Here is a 21,214-nt window from a genome sequence, read left to right as displayed (position 1 = left end):
GTTTAATAGCTCTGGATAAATTTTAGTAAAAAAATTGTTTTATAAAAAGTAATGGGAATAGAGATTAAACTCGTTCTGCTCTTGGTAAGTTATATATATATATATATATATATATATATATATATATATATATCTTCTTTCTTTTTGTATTTTCACGGTTAGGATGCATTTGTGCAAAAAATTAAAATTCTAAACCCGTTTAGAACAACTTTCTTAAGAACCTTTTTTATTTCGTTAAGTTAACAATGGTTCCATCCTTCTACAAGTTGTTTGCTGAGGGCATATTTTAACGAAATATTTATTTGATGAAAATTAAAATAAAAGAATCGTAAACAACGATTAAACCAACTCTTATAAAATTTTAAACCGAGTTCTTTTGACACTTTGCTGGTGACACTTTTTTTATAAAATAATCGCTGCTGATGTTTTTTTTTTGGTAAAAATGTTTTTAGAAATTTAAAACGTTTTTACGAAATGTATATTTTGTTTTTAATGTTGGCTATAAATAAGTTCTAGTATCCATAGTATACGTATGTTCCTCCAGCTTGAGAGATTATTTTATAATATTTTCGAATGTTTTATACATTTGAAAATTCAAGTTTGGATAAAATAAAAAATTATTATATTAATTCATTTTACTAATTAAAAAATTTATGTACTTACTTATGTATTTATTACTTACTAACGATTAATAAAGAAGGAAATATCAAGAAATAGTAGAAATAGCACAGTATACATCGAAAAATTTTAGTAAATATCGTTGCTAGATTTGTTTTTTTTTTTAGGTAGATTTCATAAGAAAAGCTACCTTTTGTAATTGGGAACATTGATTCGACTTCCGGAAAATGTCGACATATCTTTGCGTTTCACATCCCCCAGACCCCAAAACCACCGTCATTTCAAAAATTTATATATATATATATTACATTTATCTACAAACATATTTCACTTTTTTGTAGACACGATAACTGCCGTAATTTTGGGTCAATCATTTTCAAATTGACACATAAAATATAGCAACTCAAAATTTCGGTCGAGTTCGTTAATGGGAAAAATCGGACCATGGGGGTGGAAATAGGACGGCTTTTTCGAAAAAAAAAACAAAATATCGCTTTAACTTTCTTATTAAATAAAATATCGAATTTGTTGAAAGTTCCTACTATTCTTTGAATAAGGGCCTAAAACTTATCTAAGTAAAGTTTTTTGATATCATCAACCATTGGCTCAAGGAGTGGAAAATATGGGGTTTTGAAGACAAAAAAAAAAATCATTTCTCTTAATAGGCGGTATTGAATCGGTTTAAAGTGGTAGTTAGTCCTCTAAACAGCTAAAACGTTTGTCTGTAACAATTTTTGATATGACCACCTGTTACGGCAAGGGATGCCAAAAATTTTGCTGGAATTGTAAGAAGATGGGGCTTGTGGTATGTTAAACGTGAAACTTTTTTCACATGCAATCATTGTTGTATTGACTAAATTTGAAGTTTTTCTCAAATTTAAGGTGGAAATCTTTTTTATCCCCTACTTAACACCGGTGAAATCTAACTCCGCCTTCCAGCGTGCCGAAAGGGATATTTTTTTTTTACCTATAATTTAATCTCATTGAATACAGATTATATGATTATTAATTATGTGATAACATTTAAAACAACAGTATTTTCCCACGCTAAAAACGGTTATTTATAAGCAGAAACATTGTGTAAAAGTTGTAAGTAATTATTTTATTATATAATTATATAAATTAAGAATTATAAACCGGTTGAATTTTGAATTATATTAATAAATTTATATTACAGTACTTCTACTGTTACAGCTAATTAATGGTAAACTTAGTTTACGAATGTATAATATATAGAGACTGCTGTAGTTTTCTTGTTATTTATAGTAAATGGAAATCTTGTCAGACTATAAAAGATTGAATTACTAAGTAAATTCAAACTATGTACTGTGCATACATAGTTGTCCCGTGCATTTATTGAACAAAGCACATAGCATTTAGCAGTACAAGGATAATGTGGTACAGTTATTAGTGACTGAGGCGAGTTTTCTTCATTGTATTCTAGTTTAAGGAATTATTATCCTTGTTTAATTAGATAAGTTCGTGGGCACAGATTGCTCTTGTTGTTGTTCACCACTCTTTCAGGTTTCTAGATCATAATTCACACACAAAAACACACACACACACACACACACACACATCTTATCCATATATATATATATATATATATATACTGTACCAAGTATACTGTACTTATTTATAGAACATTTTACAACGTAAAATAATACTAATTAATTTTAATTTATAATTTTTAATTTTAAATTTACCGTAGCATTTATTTCTTTGCCTAGTTTGAAACACTCTTAATAACAACGCTGAAAGGTCGAGGAGTATTTTACTTTTAAATCCTTTTGACCGTTATATTTCCTAAGTGAATTTTTTCCTTAAAATATCGTGATCTAAAAAAATATATTTTTTCAATTACTTTTCAAGATTATAGGACTTTTAAATGCAAAAATATATATATATAGTGATAAATTACGTAATATATCAGTATTTTTCTATCAGTTGATTTTTTGGGCTAATGATATTTTCTGATTTCAGGTATCTTACGTAATAATTATTTCAGCCAAGAGGGTTGATTTTTAAAAGTAAAAAATCGAATATACTAGTATTTATTTTGATTAGCTGAATTGTACAATATATGTATTCTTATTATTTATATATACTACATGAACTGATTACAAATAATTTTTATTTACAAGAGATAAAACTTTGTATTTGATTTTTTTTTTTTACCAAATTCACATTAACTCCAATCGACTAGAAAATATTTAAAGATCACGTAATAATAAAACTTGTATAACTTCTATTGTTCACAAGAGATAAATTTTAAAAATTAAAAGCACGACTGCCTAAAAAACATTGCTCTTTAATATGAAATAATTACTAATATAAGATAATTAAAGAGCGTGCGGGTGACAATTTTATATATAGTATAGATTTTTTTTTAAATTTATTTAAACATATATATATATATATATATATATATATATATATATAGGCCAATGACACCCTGTAACGTAAGGATTCCAAAGCGGGGTCATATATCTAAATCGTTCAGTCTTTGAGCTACTACGAAAATATTTAATGCAATTGGAGGTTCTTTAATAATATAGAATAATTATTATTCAAAGCTGTTCAATATAGGACAATTATTATTCAGAGCCCTCCGACTGCAATTATATATTTTCGTTGAACAAAATTTTCTTATCGATGTAAAACCTGGTGAGAACTTTATCATTAGATATCCTTAAATGCTTGCTATTTCTACAACATTAAAAATATATTTAAATGAATTAAAACTATCTGAAAGTTGATAGGTCACCCATTATTTTATTTAATTAAATATTGCATAACGACGTTTAGTCCTTCATTTCCATACGCGTTTTCTTTTTTCTAGTTCAATTTATTTTTCAACGTTTTTTGGCAATCGTGTTTTTTAATTTTTATAATTATTTACTTCAATTTATTTATTTTTTAAAATCTTTTGACAGTTGTGTTTTATATTTTTTATTAATTGTGTTTATTATTTAATAATTTTTTGTGATCATCGAGAAAAATTCACAATCCGAAAACTTATGAATATAATGTGTTTAACGTACTGATCCAAATGAGGAAACTGTAAACCTTTCAATTTATTTGTTTAATTGGCGTATACCAATCTAAACTTACAGATTTCTCAAGCGGTTGAGTTCCTTGAGAAATTTTTTATCGTGCGGATCATACAGTAATTTTGTGGGATCCAACAACTAACGGCTAAACTTTCCAATTATCTCAAGCGACTCAGTGCTACGTAGCACTGGCCCTTGGTAAAGATGTGAGTGCTCAGATCTACGACAGCTCTATCTAGGGTAGTCTCTTGTAGTCTATGCACGGTCAAAGCCCAGTACAATATTAATGATAGCATACGCCGTTCTTTGCTCTAAAGCATCAAATTTTGACATTAGTGGGCTTCATCCCCAATCCGATGCTGACAGCATTACCGCTTATCGTACTGTCATCAACCTCTACAAAGACCGTTTAGAGGAGCTCACGGGCTCAAGCTGGTCTCGGCGCAGCGCAGGTCACTCGATGTGTCTGATTATATAAGTTAATTTTTGTTCTGGTTTGATTCCATTGCGATTTTATATTGTATTAGCAAATATCCCGTTTACTAATTCGGACTTTGCTGATAAGGAAATACACCGTTTGCTAATAAGAAAGTAATGTTATCGCCAAAAAATTTGGTTTTCAGATTTCAACGAAAATATTCATTTTGACCATCCCTGAATCCATTTTGACTAGTTTCAGCGTGACGTTTGTACGTACGTACGTATTTCCCTCGCATAACTCAAACGCGATTAGCCATAGGATGTTGAAATTTTGGATTTAGGACTGCTATAACTTCTAGCTGTGCACCTCCCCTTTTGATTGCAATCGACTGAACCAAAAGTGTCTAAAAAAGCCCAAAAAAAAAAAAATTAGATTTTATACTTTTTCTTAACTACATTAATAAGCCCTCATTGAGAGATTTTCAACTACATACCATAAGTGTTACTTATTTTCATTTGTTCCAGAGTTATAGCCAAATTAAATTTTAGTTAATAAAATATTTGCATCTTATAAGGGGAGGGCATATCGCTTCGAATCAGACTTCATCTCCATTTTTTTAACTTTTTTTTAAATTTAAATTTATTGATTTATTAATAATTATTAACCTCTGATTGTAAAAAAAATTACGATAAATAATAATTCAATAATAACAAATAAAAAAATAAAAAAACATGAAAAAGTATAAAAAGTTATTAAAGAAATAAAATTTTTGTAATTTAATAAGCGTTCAAGGAATTCATGTGGTGTCCACATCAGATGGTTTACATTTTTCTAACAAAATCCCCATACAACACTGAACGAATATCAGTATTTGTTATCTGTGCAATGGAATTAAATCAGTTGATACTATAAATATTTAATTAAAAGTATAAAAACTATGGTTGGTATTTACCATAGTTACTGTTATGAGTGCTTGATTTTCCGTTATCCGTAGAATTTCAATTATTTTCAATCATTTATCGTCCTCACCGAGAGCGTTCGAAATACAACATTTCTTAAATGATTTTTTAATTTAATCATCCAGTATTTCTGACCTAGCGCAATAATCCACGCACAAATCTCTATCAAAAACGATTTTTTAACTTTATCGACTATGTAGTTTGATGTGTCGTGTTCGGCCAACCAGCTTTTGTAATGTTTATCGAATTTGGTTTTGAATGGTCGGTTTACCCTGACATCTATGTAGAAGTTGAAGAATAGGTTTCATTCCACCAGGATTAATAACCTGATCACACTTTTCACCAACAATCAGTTTTTGCTTTACATCATTAACGTATGGCCCCTGAAATTATCCATTACAAGTTTTCGTAATAAGGCGCTTGATCGATGCTTCCAGTCAAGACCGCATTTAATCTGATGCATTACTAATTCACTATTCATTTATCCCTTTTCTTGTTTTCTTACGTATATCGGGTGGAAATTTTTACCTTTCGTTAAATATTTTCTTTTAAAAATTACGTAAGCGATAATTTTTTCCCGTCCAGAATTATTGTCAGCATCAATGAGCAACGTTGTTTTTCGTAACCGGCAGTTTATATCTGAACACTCTTTGCACCTATACTTTTAGTTGATATTGTTGATGGCATTTTGAAAATCACCGGTGTCCGATCCGCATTCTTAATTTGATCTAGGAAATAATTGTTCCCGTTTCATAAATTTTTGTCGTACCTTTGAAACTTTTTCAATTTATCTTTGTACGATTTTGATAGCCGCTAAGTTATTATTATCTTCCTTCTTCAAACTGAAATACTTTTTGTCGGAAAATAAATCGGCGTACCGAATTAAGATTAGCTTTAAATTCATATCTAATGATGCTTAATTCATCGGCGATTTTCATTGCTTCCATCTAATACATTTCTGAAGAAGTAGCTTATTCAAATGCACGTACATTCCATAAATACGCTTCAAGGTTTTATTTTATTTCCGGATATCTCGTGTTTTTCCGCCGAAATGATTTCCTGTTTTTTATTGATTAAGAGAAATTAATTTTCTTTCTTTCGGTGCTCATGAATATAGGCTCTGCTACGTCAAATTTTCTGCCTGTAACACTATTTCAATGATTTTTGTATAGAAATGACTTTTCTACAACAGTGAATGAATGCAGTCTCTTTTATTCACTCATTCTTTAGTTCTTTTGTACATGAAACCTTTACCTCTTATACGGTTATAAGAAAGAAAACTGATCAGAAAATTAATAATAAAAATAAAAATGGTCTGTGTGAAAAAAAATGCGGACGACAACTTCCGATAAGTATGACGTAAAGACCCACTGGGTTGGTCTAGTGAACGGGTCTTCGCAAATCAGCTGATTTCGAAGTCGAGAGTTCCAACGTTAAATCCTAGTAAAGACAGCAGTTACTTTTATACGGATTTGAATACTAGATCGTAGATACCGGTGTTCTTTGGTGGTTGGGTTTCAATTAACTATACATCTCAGGAACGGTCAACCTGAGACTACAAGACTACACGTCATATACATTCCTACATATCACCCTCTGAAGTAATACCTGACTGTGATACCCGGAGGCTAAACAGAAAAAAAGTCTGGCGCAAAGTCGTAGATAACAGATTAATTTTCTAACACCGGTAATTACTCGTAGACAAGTTTTTGTTTTATTTAAATCATCTAATTTCATCGGATATAGGTTCGTAGTCAAAGCAAAATAGTTTGTAATACAATTCTGTATGGATTTAATAATATATGTATATTTATAAATTTATTGATTACATTATCATCGTGAAACCTTAAAATCCACGTACGACTCGCAGGTTACTTTGCAACCATCATTTCGGACAAAATGTTGTGCGTGGTTGGTGGGTGTTTACAGTAGGAGCCGAGAACGAATATAAATAAGTAAATTAATATTATTTATTTATTTTTAAACAAATATCTATTGTAAAATTTATTAATTTGTTTTTATATTTCTATTTATTATCTTTTATAACTATAAAAGATGATATTTTTAAAAATAAATTTATTACATATAATTTACTGTAATTTCATCCATAAAATAAACTTTTCTTTTTAAGGAAAACTTTAAATTGTATTTAAGAAACAAATTACAGAAATATTAGGAAGTAATAGAAACGTAGTAGATGAGATGTTAAGTATATGCATGAATGGTGACAGAGAGATGTATAGTGATCGTGTGTGTGCGTGTATGTGTGTGTGTGTTTCGTATTTGTAGTAGAAGTAGGAGTAGTAGAAAGATAGAAAAAAACTGTGTGTGTATAACGAGCAGTGTATATTATTTTACTAGTAGCATAGGATAGAGTCAAGAATCAAGACGAAATCAGTCACCCATGATATTATCACGAAGGATGGTTGAGGGTGGAGGTAACAGCAACCCTAGTACTCGTACAAATCTAAACTGAAATTCCAAAGCAAAACCCCCTTTTCACTTGCTATAACCAGCTGTAAACATTCTAATGCAATCTACAGTACTCTAGCGTAAGTCTTCTGACCGATTGCAGTAGTACGCTATTGAACTACTACAACTGCTAATAATACTAATACTACTTTACTGCTAACGACAAACTAAAATCCGATTGCGGTGTACGACGACTAATGTAGGATTTAACCTTACTGAGAGATTACAAAGTTGCTTCTGAATTAACCATTAATTCCTTCTCTGATATTTATGTTTACAGACTCATTTCATTTTCAATGTATTTACTGGAAAATATATTTTATTTAAATAAGGCCAAAATAATTGTTATAAATAAATGCATTTTGGGGTAATGCAATATTTATCTAAAAAAGTAATCGTTTAAAAATTTGCTAATACTAAAAATACTTTTGCTGACTTCTATATAACTGAGTAAATAACTTTATTTACTCAGTTAACATTTTTTTTTTTTTTTTAACTACGATACAAATTTTCATGCAAAGAACCCATTCTTCTGAAAGAAAAAGAAAATGGAGTACGGTATGATATGTTAATGTATACAGACGCCCTTTGTATTAAACTGTTTTGTATGGTTTATTCATATCCAAACATCACGCCTAGTCCAGTCATTCATTTATACAGTGAATTTGGCGTTTTTGGATCGATAAACAAAAATAGACCGATGGATAAGGTTTTGGATGTTAATAACTTACGACAACCTTGGAACCTAGTGATGTTTATAATTAAAAATTATTTCACTCATTCTCTTTGAATTTATAAGTTGAACAGCTGGAAAAAATAAAATTTATTCTGCAATTTATCAACTGTTTAATTGTATGTCAGTTGTATTAAATCTTTAAAACTCTGTAGATGAGTAATTAATTGCAGACAAGAACATAACCAGGATTTCTGTATTAATTGGTAGTCATTCTAGAAACAGTCACATTTATAACTTAATTTGTTGTTTGTTCCGACAGACACGAAATTGAAAATAAATGATTTTGAAAATTTATCGGTTCATAAGATAGCCGATATTCTTTCATCGGAAAGCCGTGTTAGCCTAACTAAGACTAAACATATATTATTGAATATGTCAGTAAATTAAAATAATTTGTTTAAAATAAAATGGTACACGTGTAAAAGATTTTTTTCATAAAAATTTAATCAAAGACAAAAAAAATGAAAACAGAATAAATCTTTTTTTTTTTATAAATCTACATACGTATATTATAAATACGAATTGTTTATTGCATTCTTTTTTCAATATTAAAAATATGGAACAACTTATTAACGTGGCTACCTCTTTCTTTTCCTTCACTCTCTTCATTTTATTTCATTCAGTTATTTTTTTCTCCCTTTCTTTCTTTAACAGGAAAGTAACGGTTACTATCATTTCGCGTTAAACGTTTTCGTACATATTTAATCAAACCAGTGAATTCTTTTTATATTTTATTAACTTGTTCTATTATTATTATTTTCTTTTTTAAATTTAACATTTAATTTCTTATCCAGAAATGAATCCATGCCATTTTTTATGTTTTTTCAACGTTATTATTTTCCCCCAAATTAATAATAACATCAATAAACCTTAACGTGTTTAATTTTTTATTCCAGGGCTTTTACTCCGCTACCCATTTTTTTTTCCTTTCTTTGTTGGTTTGGCCAAATACAAATTAAAAAAAAGAAAAAACTAAGTCGACACTATATATCTTTGTCTTGTTATTAATTACAGCTTGTCATTCCTTATTTCTTACTCTTTTTATAATTTGCCTGATTCTTGAACAAATGATAAATTATTTATTCTACTTATATTTAATATTTTAACTTTTTTTTAAAAAATCGATTCTATTCTTAATTTTCGTATATATAATTTCAATATTTTTATTGAAATTACATTTAGCCGTAAGGTATTAAAGTATACTTAGATAATTTATAAATTATCTTAGCTGTGTAGTTACTGCCTTTAGCTAATCTTGAATTCCATGAAATCAAATAATGCATCATGTATAACAAAATTTTGTAATAGGCTGTTGTAGCAAATTAATCAATCCGTGATTGTAATATGATTCGAATATCGATGTCAAACCACTTATTTTATATCGCTTACAATATGATTTGTGGGACTTAAATCAGTTCAATCTGTAGCTTCAATTTTTTTCATTGTTTCTTTAATTAATTTGTATGATAGAAAACTATTATAATTTATTTAACATATTATAATTATGTAACAACTTTAAAACTTTGTAAATTTACAAGCTTCTTCTAACAGAAAAAAAAATTTAACAAGGTACAGTTAAAAACGTTATATTGCGGACAACATTGTAACGTTTTTACGATATCACGTATATTGTTAAAAGAAAAAAAAGAATAAGAGGTTAAATCGCATCTGGCAGAATAAGAAGAATGGGGTGAGAAAAAGAGAGAGTAAAATAGAGAGGATGAGTGAGGATTTTAAGGGTTATAAAGCGAAGGACGTTGGAGAGTAGAATTGGCGAATGAAAAGTAGCGATGAAGGGGATGGAAAAAGGTGCAGCAGGGTGCTAGGTGAAACGCGCTGAAATGCTGTTTTCTCATGAAAGTTTAAAAATAAAAGGTGATAAAAGTAAGAACGGTTGGCAACTTTTCCTCGCCGTAGGCAAGTCTAGAGTCCCTTTTGTAAAATAATCCTTTTCTCTTTTATCCGGGAGAATGTTGCTGATAGAACCGTGAAAGCTAAGAGGCATAGCGGTAGCTACGTAGTAGAAACGCCGGCAACAAACACTTACGTATACAACGACCCCGAGGATTATGTACGCACAATCTGCACATTACCTTTTCAAGCTTTATGATCTTCAACGTAGATTAAATATTTTAATAGTAAAATTTATTTTCAACTTTATAACCTTTACACCATACATTAATTAATATTAGATGTAGAGCTGGGGAAGTATTGAACATGTATGTATATATATATATAATCCACGCGCGCACCCATGTACAGTACTATATCGGAAACATACCTAAGCAAAGAAGAGAAGGTGATTGAGCAAAATGCAACCGGAACTCTTATTGTAACAATCAACTCAAGGTAATTTTAAGCTATCATAAAAAGAATTAAGTAACTTTAAATTTACTGTTACTATTTGGCACATGTCAAGATGATTTTGAAAATTAATTATAACTTTTTTTTTTTACTGTATTAAAAAATCATAACAGAAATTAATGTTACTGTTTGACACTTGTGTGTTATCGTTAGTCAGTATAGAATATTCATTTTTATTACTATTTTATTTAAATGTATAATGTTTATAATCAAAAGGATGTAAAAAAGCTGCCAGTGTTAGAGAATTTTCCCAGCATTAGCTTAAAGTCAATCTTTCCCTCTTTAGTAATAAAAGTTAAAAATGATTTTCACCGATACTGTTACAGGGGAAGGTTAGTTAATAAAATTTTTAAAAATATCTTTTTCCTTCTCATCTATTATAATTTTAAAAAACTCCCAACTAGCTGTTTATTTGGAGTTATTATTTACAATGTTTTTACAACCTTGTAATTTTAATCTATTCTTTACAAGATATGTGTTTTTTAACTCTAATGATTATAATAATGTGTCCCATAATGGAACATATTGTTTCAGGGCATGAGGCAAATTGTAATTGTAAACCTGCGTTATTTCTTGAACAAAGGTTTATTTAATTTTTAAAATAAACGTCTAATATTAATTATAACGGCTTTTTCAATGTGTTTTTTCTTATGTTCGAAATCCGGTGAAGGTCAAAATTAGTAATTGAAATTTCCCGTTACCCAATCAAGCTGAAATTTTGCTCACAGCTTTGGTTCTGATGGCAATATAATATAGCATATTTAATAATTTTATTAACCATAACCCGTTGGTATAAGTATATTATTGTAGTTATTACATAAAAAACTATTTACCAACAATTGAATTCGACGTGTTCAAGCGCTTTCGGACTATTGAGACCAAATTAACAGGACGTTTACGTTGACATAATTTTAAAACATGACGATCAATTGTTATGTTTTAAGCAAATATCACGAATTTTTATCATTTTACATGTAAACGTTTTAATTAATATTACAACTAGGACGAGTATGAGAGTCCCTGAAGATGGAATTTAATTCCGAAAGCGCTTGAACGATTCGAATTCAGTTGTTGGTAAGCGGTTTTTTGTACATTAACTATAATTATATCTAATATTGTTGTAAATCCAATATGGCGGATATTATGGAAACATATTTCTTTGTTTTCATACGGTTAACAAATCATATGTTTTGGTAACTAAGAGTTTGTTGTGGTAGCGAAACGATTTTGTTACAACAAAATGAATTTGTTACTATAACCTACTGTTACAGAGATTTTTTATTGTAAGTTATCAGATTTTCTTACAACGGCAAACCGATCTGTTTTCTTAAGTAAATGAATTTTGTTACTATAACAAAGTCACTTGTCATCTCGTCTTTTGTTATTTTAACAAAATCATTTTTCGTAAAGAAAAAATTCGATGAATTTTGAAACTTTGCTACAAAAAAAGGAAAAAGCGACTAAAATAGTTATGTTTTTAGATATGAAACAGTGTGACAACTGGTTCAAGTGTTTTCAATCTGGAATTTTTTACATCAATGATAATGTCCCTCGCTCTGGTCGGTTAATAACTAAAAATTTCCATTATATAATCATGCAAAAAATTGAGCAAAACCGGCACATTAGCAGTTGTACTTTCCGTAAGGAACTAATTATTGACAAAAAAAAATAGTTTTAAACGTATATGTTGCTGTAAGTCGGGTTCGCTCGCTCGATGGCTTAAGGATTGAAGAACTTGACAATACGAAGTTACTGCTGGAAAAAAACCGTGCAATTACGCAGCGTAGTAGAGTTACGTAGAACCCACCAGGTTGGACTAGTGGGGAACGCCTCTTCCTAAATCAGCTGATTAGGAAGTCGAGAGCACCAGCGTTCAAATACTAGTAAAGGCAGTTAATTTTATACGGATTTGAACACTAGATCGTGGATACCGGTGTTCTTTGGTGGTTGGGTTTCAATTAACCACATATCTCAGGAATGGTTGAACTGAGATTGTACACTTCATTTATACTCATACATATCATTCTCATTTATCCTCTGAAGTAATACCTGAACGGTAATTCCCGGAGGCTAAACAGGAAAAAGAAAAAAAGAAAAGTAGAGTTAGAATGAGAAAAAATTATAAGCCAATGTAATGAATTGATGGCATTTGTGCGGGCAGGAGACTAAAAAGTAAAAAATAAATTTAAAAAATGTTTAAAACATTGGTTTTCTTTTAAAACGAAATTGCTCTAAAAAGTAGAAAATAATTTTTCAGTGATTATAAGATATTCAAAATAATTTTCAACATTTGAAAAAAACCATTGGCGCTCATAAAATATTACTTTGTCCAATCATTTTAATTTATGTTTATACTTCTAAATTTTATGGGTATCTCAGAACACCTATTTGAATTCTTCAGTAATATTTTATGAGTGCACAATGGTTTACTTTTTACAATTTGAAAATTATTTTGATTATCTTATAATCATTAAAAAATTATTTTATACTTTTTAGAGCAATTTCGTTTTAAAAGAAAACCATTGTTTTCATTTTTTTAAATATATTTATTGTATATTAATCTAAAATCTAAAAAATAAAAAAAAATAATCTCATCAAAACTAAAAACAATTAACTGAAAGAACAATTTTCTTTTCAAAGAAATTAATTAAAATAAATTTTTGACTAATTTACTATTTTTACTTCCTTGTACGAAGTAAATGAAGTATTTGATCGCGAAAATTTTCGCTTTACAGATTTCAACGGAAATATCCATTTTGACCATCCCTGAATCCATTTTGGCTAGTTTCGGCGTGACGTCTGCATGTCGGTACTTATGTATCTCACATAACTCAAAAACGATTAGCCGTAGAATATTGAAATTCTGGATTTAGGATTTTTGCAACATTTAGTTGTGCACCTTTCCTTTTGATTACAATCGACTAGACCAAAAGTATAAAAAAAAGTCCAAAATTAAAAAAAAAATTAAGTTTTGGATTTTTTCTTAATTGCAGTAATCAGCTCTCATTGAGAGCTTTTCAACGACTTATAAGTGGTACTTATTTTCATTGGTTCCAGAGTTATAGCCAAATAAAATTTTAATTAATGAAATATTTGAATCTTACAAGGGAAAGGCACATCGGTTCGAATCCGACTTTTTTTTTAAATTTAAATATATTGATTTACTGATAATAATTAACCTCTGATTGTATAAAAAAAATGTGTATATGTAATTTAATAGACGTACAAGGAAGTCATGTGGTAACCACATCAGATTTATTTAAATACATACAATTAATGTAAAACTAGATATGTAAAAGTTGAAAAGTGGGGATAGGTGTTTGAAATTAAAAATTATTAGTAATCTGAGTCTTCGCTAAAATCTGAAACATAATTTAAAAAAAAATAAAAGTCACATTCTTGTTGGTACCAGACGCATGAACGTACCGATTGCAGGGGAGACATTGAATCCACTCTTCACCACCTTCAGATTTTCCTCACTGTTTTAGACGCTTGAGGCATAAACAGTCTTCATATTCGTCATCAAAAGAATCAAACTCTTACATTTCTTTCCTGAAACTTCTCTTCCGGAGTTTGTACTTTTTCATCTTCTGATATGTGTTGAATAATTTTCATTTAAATCTGTTTTTTTTTTTTTTTTTGCTTGTTCTTCCCATATATTTTTTAACCGGAGTACTAGTAAGAATACAAAATTCTACCTTTCTTCGATTAGTTTTACCTTTAACTTCTTCAGCCTTCGGATAAGGGCGAATATCTTCATGATTCTTGTGTTGCGTACTTATTATTCTTCTAACTGCATCTGTGTCAGCCTGGTGTTAGAATTTTGTAAAAAGTTGGTTCATCAATCTTAACGACTTCCTTAGGATCCTGTTTTTCCTTCAGAATTTCAGTGAAATCTCTTAAGAAATTTAATGGGATTAACCTTCACATTTTCGGATATATTGTATGGTCTATCTGTTACTGCATAAAATTTTCTTCAGTGAATATGTCTTTATTACATGACTACATACTGGTTCTAAACTGTAACCAGATTCCCGTGTTCAGCTGAAGTTATGGATCCAAGCTGTTTTAACATTGCAATAACTTAAGAAGGACACTGTACTGTGGATAGACGAGTTTCATCTACATTCCATACCTTGATGACACTGAAAGACATACTTTTCGTAAAATTGAGAGGGAGAGCCAAGAAATTCTATGGCATTTTGCTTACTAAAACTAGTTGCAATACCGCTAAAACTAGTGAATTCCTATTTTCCCAACATCCAATTGTTAATACTATTTCATGTCAGTTAGATGGCATTGGAATTTAGACATCTTTCTCGTATCCATCTGTCCAAAAAAATATTTCAGCTGAAAGCTATATATATATCCTGCAAACTTTTTTTTCTGATCATCGAGAAAATTTGTCCGGCTTAGAATAAGCCGTTTTTATTTCAAAATTTGGTTTCCTATTTTTAAAATAATCCATAATTCTTTTAAAATCCATTTTTTAAATAATCTCCAAGCCGGGTCTTGGAGAACACCCCTTTTCAGACTCACTTCTTGCTTCGGAATATCTGGATGTGTATACCCACTGCTAGTCTTCAGCTTATAACTTCTTACCATTTTCTGAAACACAAAACGATGAAATTCAATTGAAAATGCAGCCAAAACTTCAACATTTAACTTTAAATTTAACATTAAAAATTATTATATTTAATGTTAATACGTTAAAATGTTAGTACGTTAAAACGTACGAACTATTTTTGTTTGTTACAAATTATCGAAATATATCTTCTTTATTTACATGAAATGTTTAACAAGTTGTGACCGGTTTTATTAATTGTTCTGAAAAAAAAAACCAGACCGTTGCTTTTAAGACATATCGTGTAATAGAACTAAAGAATAGGTAATAATCTTATATTTCATGTAGCCTAAGTAAAAAATAAAATGTGCATGCATTTTTTTCTTTTCGTACAAGTGTCTTTTCAGGATACATCCTAATCCCTAAAGGAAAATACCCGCCTTATGACGATTCCGGTCCCCCACAACACCCTTTCCGTTCCTAGCCCTGATGGGCTTTACCGGAGGTCGTCTAGTTAAACCGTTTTTGTCAAAACATAACATAACATTACCGTCATCTGTTTGGTTTCTATTAGAATGCCAACCCCGATGCAAATGCTTCGTCAGACTACTCCATCAGTATATTTACAGAACTTACTATAGCCTTCGTATATGGTAGGTGTTCCAACCACGACTACCTACCATAATTGAAAACCCTCAACTATGAAATTAACCGATTCGTGGAAGTTCGATACCCGCGCATCTCTCTAATACCAAATGTTTCACACAAAATCTCTTTACATATTTAACTTCAATTAGACTATGCACTCAGATCCATTACTTGATTAAATCTTTAAATACCAGAAATACTATTCTTATATTATACACTAAGTGTTGATCGCGACAACGAAAATTTTGTCCCCCAATTCAATTCACAAATTCATTCTGCGACGTTAAGTTTAATATTTCTTCTACATTTTATATTATATTCAGTGCCTGTTAATTTTCTCAGAAGGAAGCGATTAATGTTAGCATCTCATTTGGGCTAAGCAGCCCAAATGAGATGCTAAATGCTAAATGTTGTACCCGACTACAACATAAAGATGTAGAAGTAATATTAAATTTTACATCGCAGAGTAATTATAGTTATTCTTATTGGCATTCTAATTACTAATTATTCTTGGTAAATGTGTACAATTAGTAGTCGGGATTTTTGTTTTTTAATAATTATTTTATTTAGCGTTTTTTTGTTGTTTCTAAACTTTACCGGTCAACATACTAATCATCTAGATACGATACTCGCATAAGTCTATTTTTTTCTTTTTAGAAATGTCCTATTTAAATAGAAATTTGAATGTTAATGAATAATAATATCCTCGTATGTACGTGTAACGTAAATGTGTATCGGTCCATTAAAATTATTATTTTAATTAAATTCAATATTTGATGAGGGACAGGATACCGCCTAGGTTCTAACTTGTGTAAAATGATAATAGGTAGAGATATATCCCACTGGTTCTAACCTGTCATACTCCATCATTAACAGTAATGTAATATAATGTAATGCATATCGGCAAGGTACAGTACGCAGGCGGGCGCAAACCGCGAGGGAAAAAGTGTCTCTTTTTTTTATCGTTTTATGGAATACCATCATTAAAACTTGAAAATAATGTAATCTTTTAAAATGTTGTCCCCCAGTGTAGAGCACCCTCCTTTTAGGTAAGACAATTTAAGATAGACTAGTTAATTCCAAAGTTCTGTTACTACTCAAAAGTTGGTTGTAATTGGTCGGATCAGTGAAGCTACAGAAGGGAACAAACAAACATACTTATATAACAATTAAATACATTACCACTCTTCTTATGGGCGTAGTCGGGTAAAAATATTTATCTGTAAATATTTGTTGTATTTATATTTAAAAAAAATATTTTCCGGTTTATTTTCGATTATCTTCAGGCTGTAAAATGACTTGTCTGCATTTTTTGACAATTTTTAAATGTTCTCATCTCTAGTCATAAAATAATCATGCTTTTTTCAAATTTCAATTTTTTTAAAATGCTAATACGTATATGGTAGCATTCAGTCACTCTAATCTCGCTTTATGTGCGAATAGATAACAAGTTACGTTCAATTAATGTTTACTTATAATGAAAACTTGGTGTGGTGCATTGTTACACTGTAACTACTTAGAAAGTTTTAACTATTAGCCCCACCAGACGCCATTTCATTAAAAGCACACTTCTCTAAAAATGACTATTATTAATCTCTATTTATTAGGAAAAAGAATCCACTAACTTAAAGCAAAATGAACATTTACTTACCTTGTAAACCAATATACTTTGTAAAATGACGCTGATGGGTGTATGAATTAAAGATGATGGAAAGCAACTTTGGAACATAAATCCTTTGATCATGTTTGATCGAGCTGTAAACCATTTATAAACCATTCTCACAACTCGAACACACAACTCAACAGTCGCATAGATAAACAGCATATTAGAACCACGCGATTGACGGTAGGAATGGGATAACGGTTAATTTTAATTAGCCGGATAATTTAAAAATAGCTTGTAACTTGTTCCTGTATATTTTTTTGAGAAAAGAATTATTTTTCGGTTTTTAGCTTTGAATTTAATTCTTTTTAACAATTAATTTTTTTCAAAATCAATCATTTTTTTTTCAATGAAAAGCTTTGAAATTAGTTAACCAAAAAAAAAGGTATAAGTATTGTGACATCAGATATGGCAACCGTTTTGAAATTTGAAAACAATTTTTTCATGTATGTTTATAAAAAAATACCTAAATTATACGTTTATTTAGGGGAAGATGGGGCTAATTAATACAACTTCACCTTACTAGTTCCTTGTTCGAAGTAAAGGAAGTATTGTGATCCCAAAAAATTTCTGTTTTCAGATTTCAACAGAAATATCAATTTTGACCATCCCTGAATCCATTTTCACTAGTTCCGGCGTGACGTCTGTACGAACTTACATATATATATCGCATAACTCAAAAACGATTAGCCGTAGAATGTTGAAATTTTGGATGTAGGACTAACAAAGGACTGTCACATCTAATTTTGCACCATTTCTTTTGATTGCAATCGACTGAACCAAAAGTGTCCAAAAAACCTACACTTGAAAAAAATTAAATTTTGGATTTTTTCTTAACTGTAATAAGCCTTCATTGAGAGCTTTTCAGCGTTATATTGAGAAATATTCATAAGTGGTTCTTATTTTCACTGGTTCCAGAGTTATAGCCAAATAAAAGTTCATCTCATTTTTTTTTAAATTTAAATACTTTGATTTATTAGTAATTATTAACCTCTGATTGTAAAAAAAAATTACAATAAATAATAATTCAATAATAACAATAAAAAAAATATATAGAAAAATATCATAAGTTATTAATGAAATAAAATTGTATGTTCTTTTCATTTAAAAAAAAAATGTGTATACGTAATTTAATAGGCATACATGAAGTCATGTGGTGTTCACATCAGATATTATTTATTTATTATTATTAATATATTATTAATATATTATAATAATATTAATATAATATATTATATATTATAATAATATATATAATATTATTGGTACAGAGATTTTGTTGAATGTTCTATACATAATCTACATGGATAGTAAATACAAACAGTTAAATATAAATAAAGTCGTCTTTTCAAGGCGTTGCTATTTGACATCTCACCCGAATGTGTTATGAATAAATTTTTGCACGTTTCGGTTTTTTAAAAAAGGGCTTCTATGTTCCACATCCACCATTTCGTTTTTCTTTAAGTCGTGTGCCGTTAAGAATGTTCTCAGCCTGACATGGAGGTGGCGCAAATATGACCAAATGATTTTGATATTTGCCAAGTATGATCCTTTAGATGAGTTTCAGACGCATGCGTTTGGTTGCTTTGCGGTAACTGAGTAAATCAATTGAATAACATGCTAACTGGAGTCGAAAAATTCAGGGCTATGTCAGAATATATAACAATGATATTACAACCAAGGCCGGGACGACGAGGTAGCGAGGGGTGATGGACAGCCTCCTGTGGAGTCGTCATTCGTACGGGCTTGTCGGGATGGGCGACGACGATGAGACACGAGGACTCCGTCACCTTAAAACTGTTAAGGCCGACACCCGGCAGGGGCTCCCTTTGTGAGATACTCACATTGGAGGCATTGGCGTCGAGACGCGGCCCCTAGGGTGGGGTTCAAGAACGACATAGTCGGGCCTGGATACCTTGCCCTAGGAGTTACAGGCAGATATTGAAACGATCCGTTATAGTGGACAATCCCCTGCGCTGTGCTTTGCTTCGTGGTGAATCCAGCCCAGGAGGATAAGAAAAGAAGCAACAACAACAAAAAAAATGAGTAAATCAAACCATGTTTTAACTTTTTTTTAAAAATGGATAAAATTGAAGTTCTAGCTATTATAACATACATTGATTAGAAAGGTTTAACCCCGCTGAACACTCAAAAAGGCTTTAGATTCCACTTTAAAGGAATCTTACCTTTCGATTTTGATTTTAGTGGACTGCTAAATTAAACGTGGTCATATTTCTGTTCAAAATAATGAACACTCGAGGCCGGCAAAATCATCATAAAAATCCACAATTCCATGTTACATGAACGCCAACTAAAGGTATGCGAGCTTGCTGACATCCCAAACATGTCGATATAACGCGTTCACTACATTTTATGCGACATTTTGGGTATGAAAAAGCTTTCCGCTCTGTGATTGTCACGTTTGTTAGCAATCAACCAAACACGCATTCGACTGAACATTTCTCAAAGGTATTTAGAGTTATTTAAAAGGAATACCAGAGTATCCTCAATATTTTATAACATTAGGTGAAACATGGACTCATGGTGAAACATGGTAAGACGCCAAAGACCAATCAGCAGTCTAAAGAGTGGATGGGTGGAGGTAAAAATGCGCTAAAGAAAGCGAAAACGGTTTCATCTGCAGGAGAACTCATTGCTACGATTTTTTGGGATTCTCGAGGATATGTTGCTAATAGACTAACTGAATTATGGCAGGAGCATTATCAGGGGAGTGTAAAAGTTCATTACTGGACGGATTGAAAAGTGCTATTGAAATTAAATTTCCATATCTGGCAAAAAAGGAAGAGCGTTTTAATACGATAATGCCCCTGTACACAGGTACAAGAGATTTTGTTGCAAAATTTCATGACCAACCTTCAGTGTACTTTCACATACATTTCTCAAAGGTATTTAGAGTTATTTAAAAGGAATACCAGAGTATCCTCAATATTTTATAACATTAGGTGAAACATGGACTCATGGTGAAACATGGTAAGACGCCAAAGACCAATCAGCAGTCTAAAGAGTGGATGGGTGGAGGTAAAAATGCGCTAAAGAATTTCCATATCTGGCAAAAAAGGAAGAGCGTTTTAATACGATAATGCCCCTGTACACAGGTACAAGAGATTTTGTTGCAAAATTTCATGACCAACCTTCAGTGTACTTTCACATACATTTCTCAAAGGTATTTAGAGTTATTTAAAAGGAATACCAGAGTATCCTCAATATTTTATAACATTAGGTGAAACATGGACTCATGGTGAAACATGGTAAGACGCCAAAGACCAATCAGCAGTCTAAAGAGTGGATGGGTGGAGGTAAAAATGCGCTAAAGAAAGCGAAAACGGTTTCATCTGCAGGAGAACTCATGGCTACGATTTTTTGGGATTCTCGAGGATATGTTGCTAATAGACTAACTGAATTATGGCAGGAGCATTATCAGGGGAGTGTAAAAGTTCATTACTGGACGGATTGAAAAGTGCTATTGAAATTAAATTTCCATATCTGGCAAAAAAGGAAGAGCGTTTTAATACGATAATGCCCCTGTACACAGGTACAAGAGATTTTGTTGCAAAATTTCATGACCAACCTTCAGTGTACTTTCACATACATCGACTTCGTCGGATTTGGCTACCAGCGATTACTTCCCTAACCTGATGAAGTGGTTCATCTGATGAAAATTAATTTCAGATGATGAGGTCGAAACTGAGACATTC

The sequence above is a fragment of the Lycorma delicatula genome, chromosome 5 (genome assembly GCF_047948215.1).
Source record: "Lycorma delicatula isolate Av1 chromosome 5, ASM4794821v1, whole genome shotgun sequence".
Lineage (NCBI taxonomy): Eukaryota > Metazoa > Arthropoda > Insecta > Hemiptera > Fulgoridae > Lycorma > Lycorma delicatula.
This window is presented reverse-complemented; position numbering follows the sequence as displayed.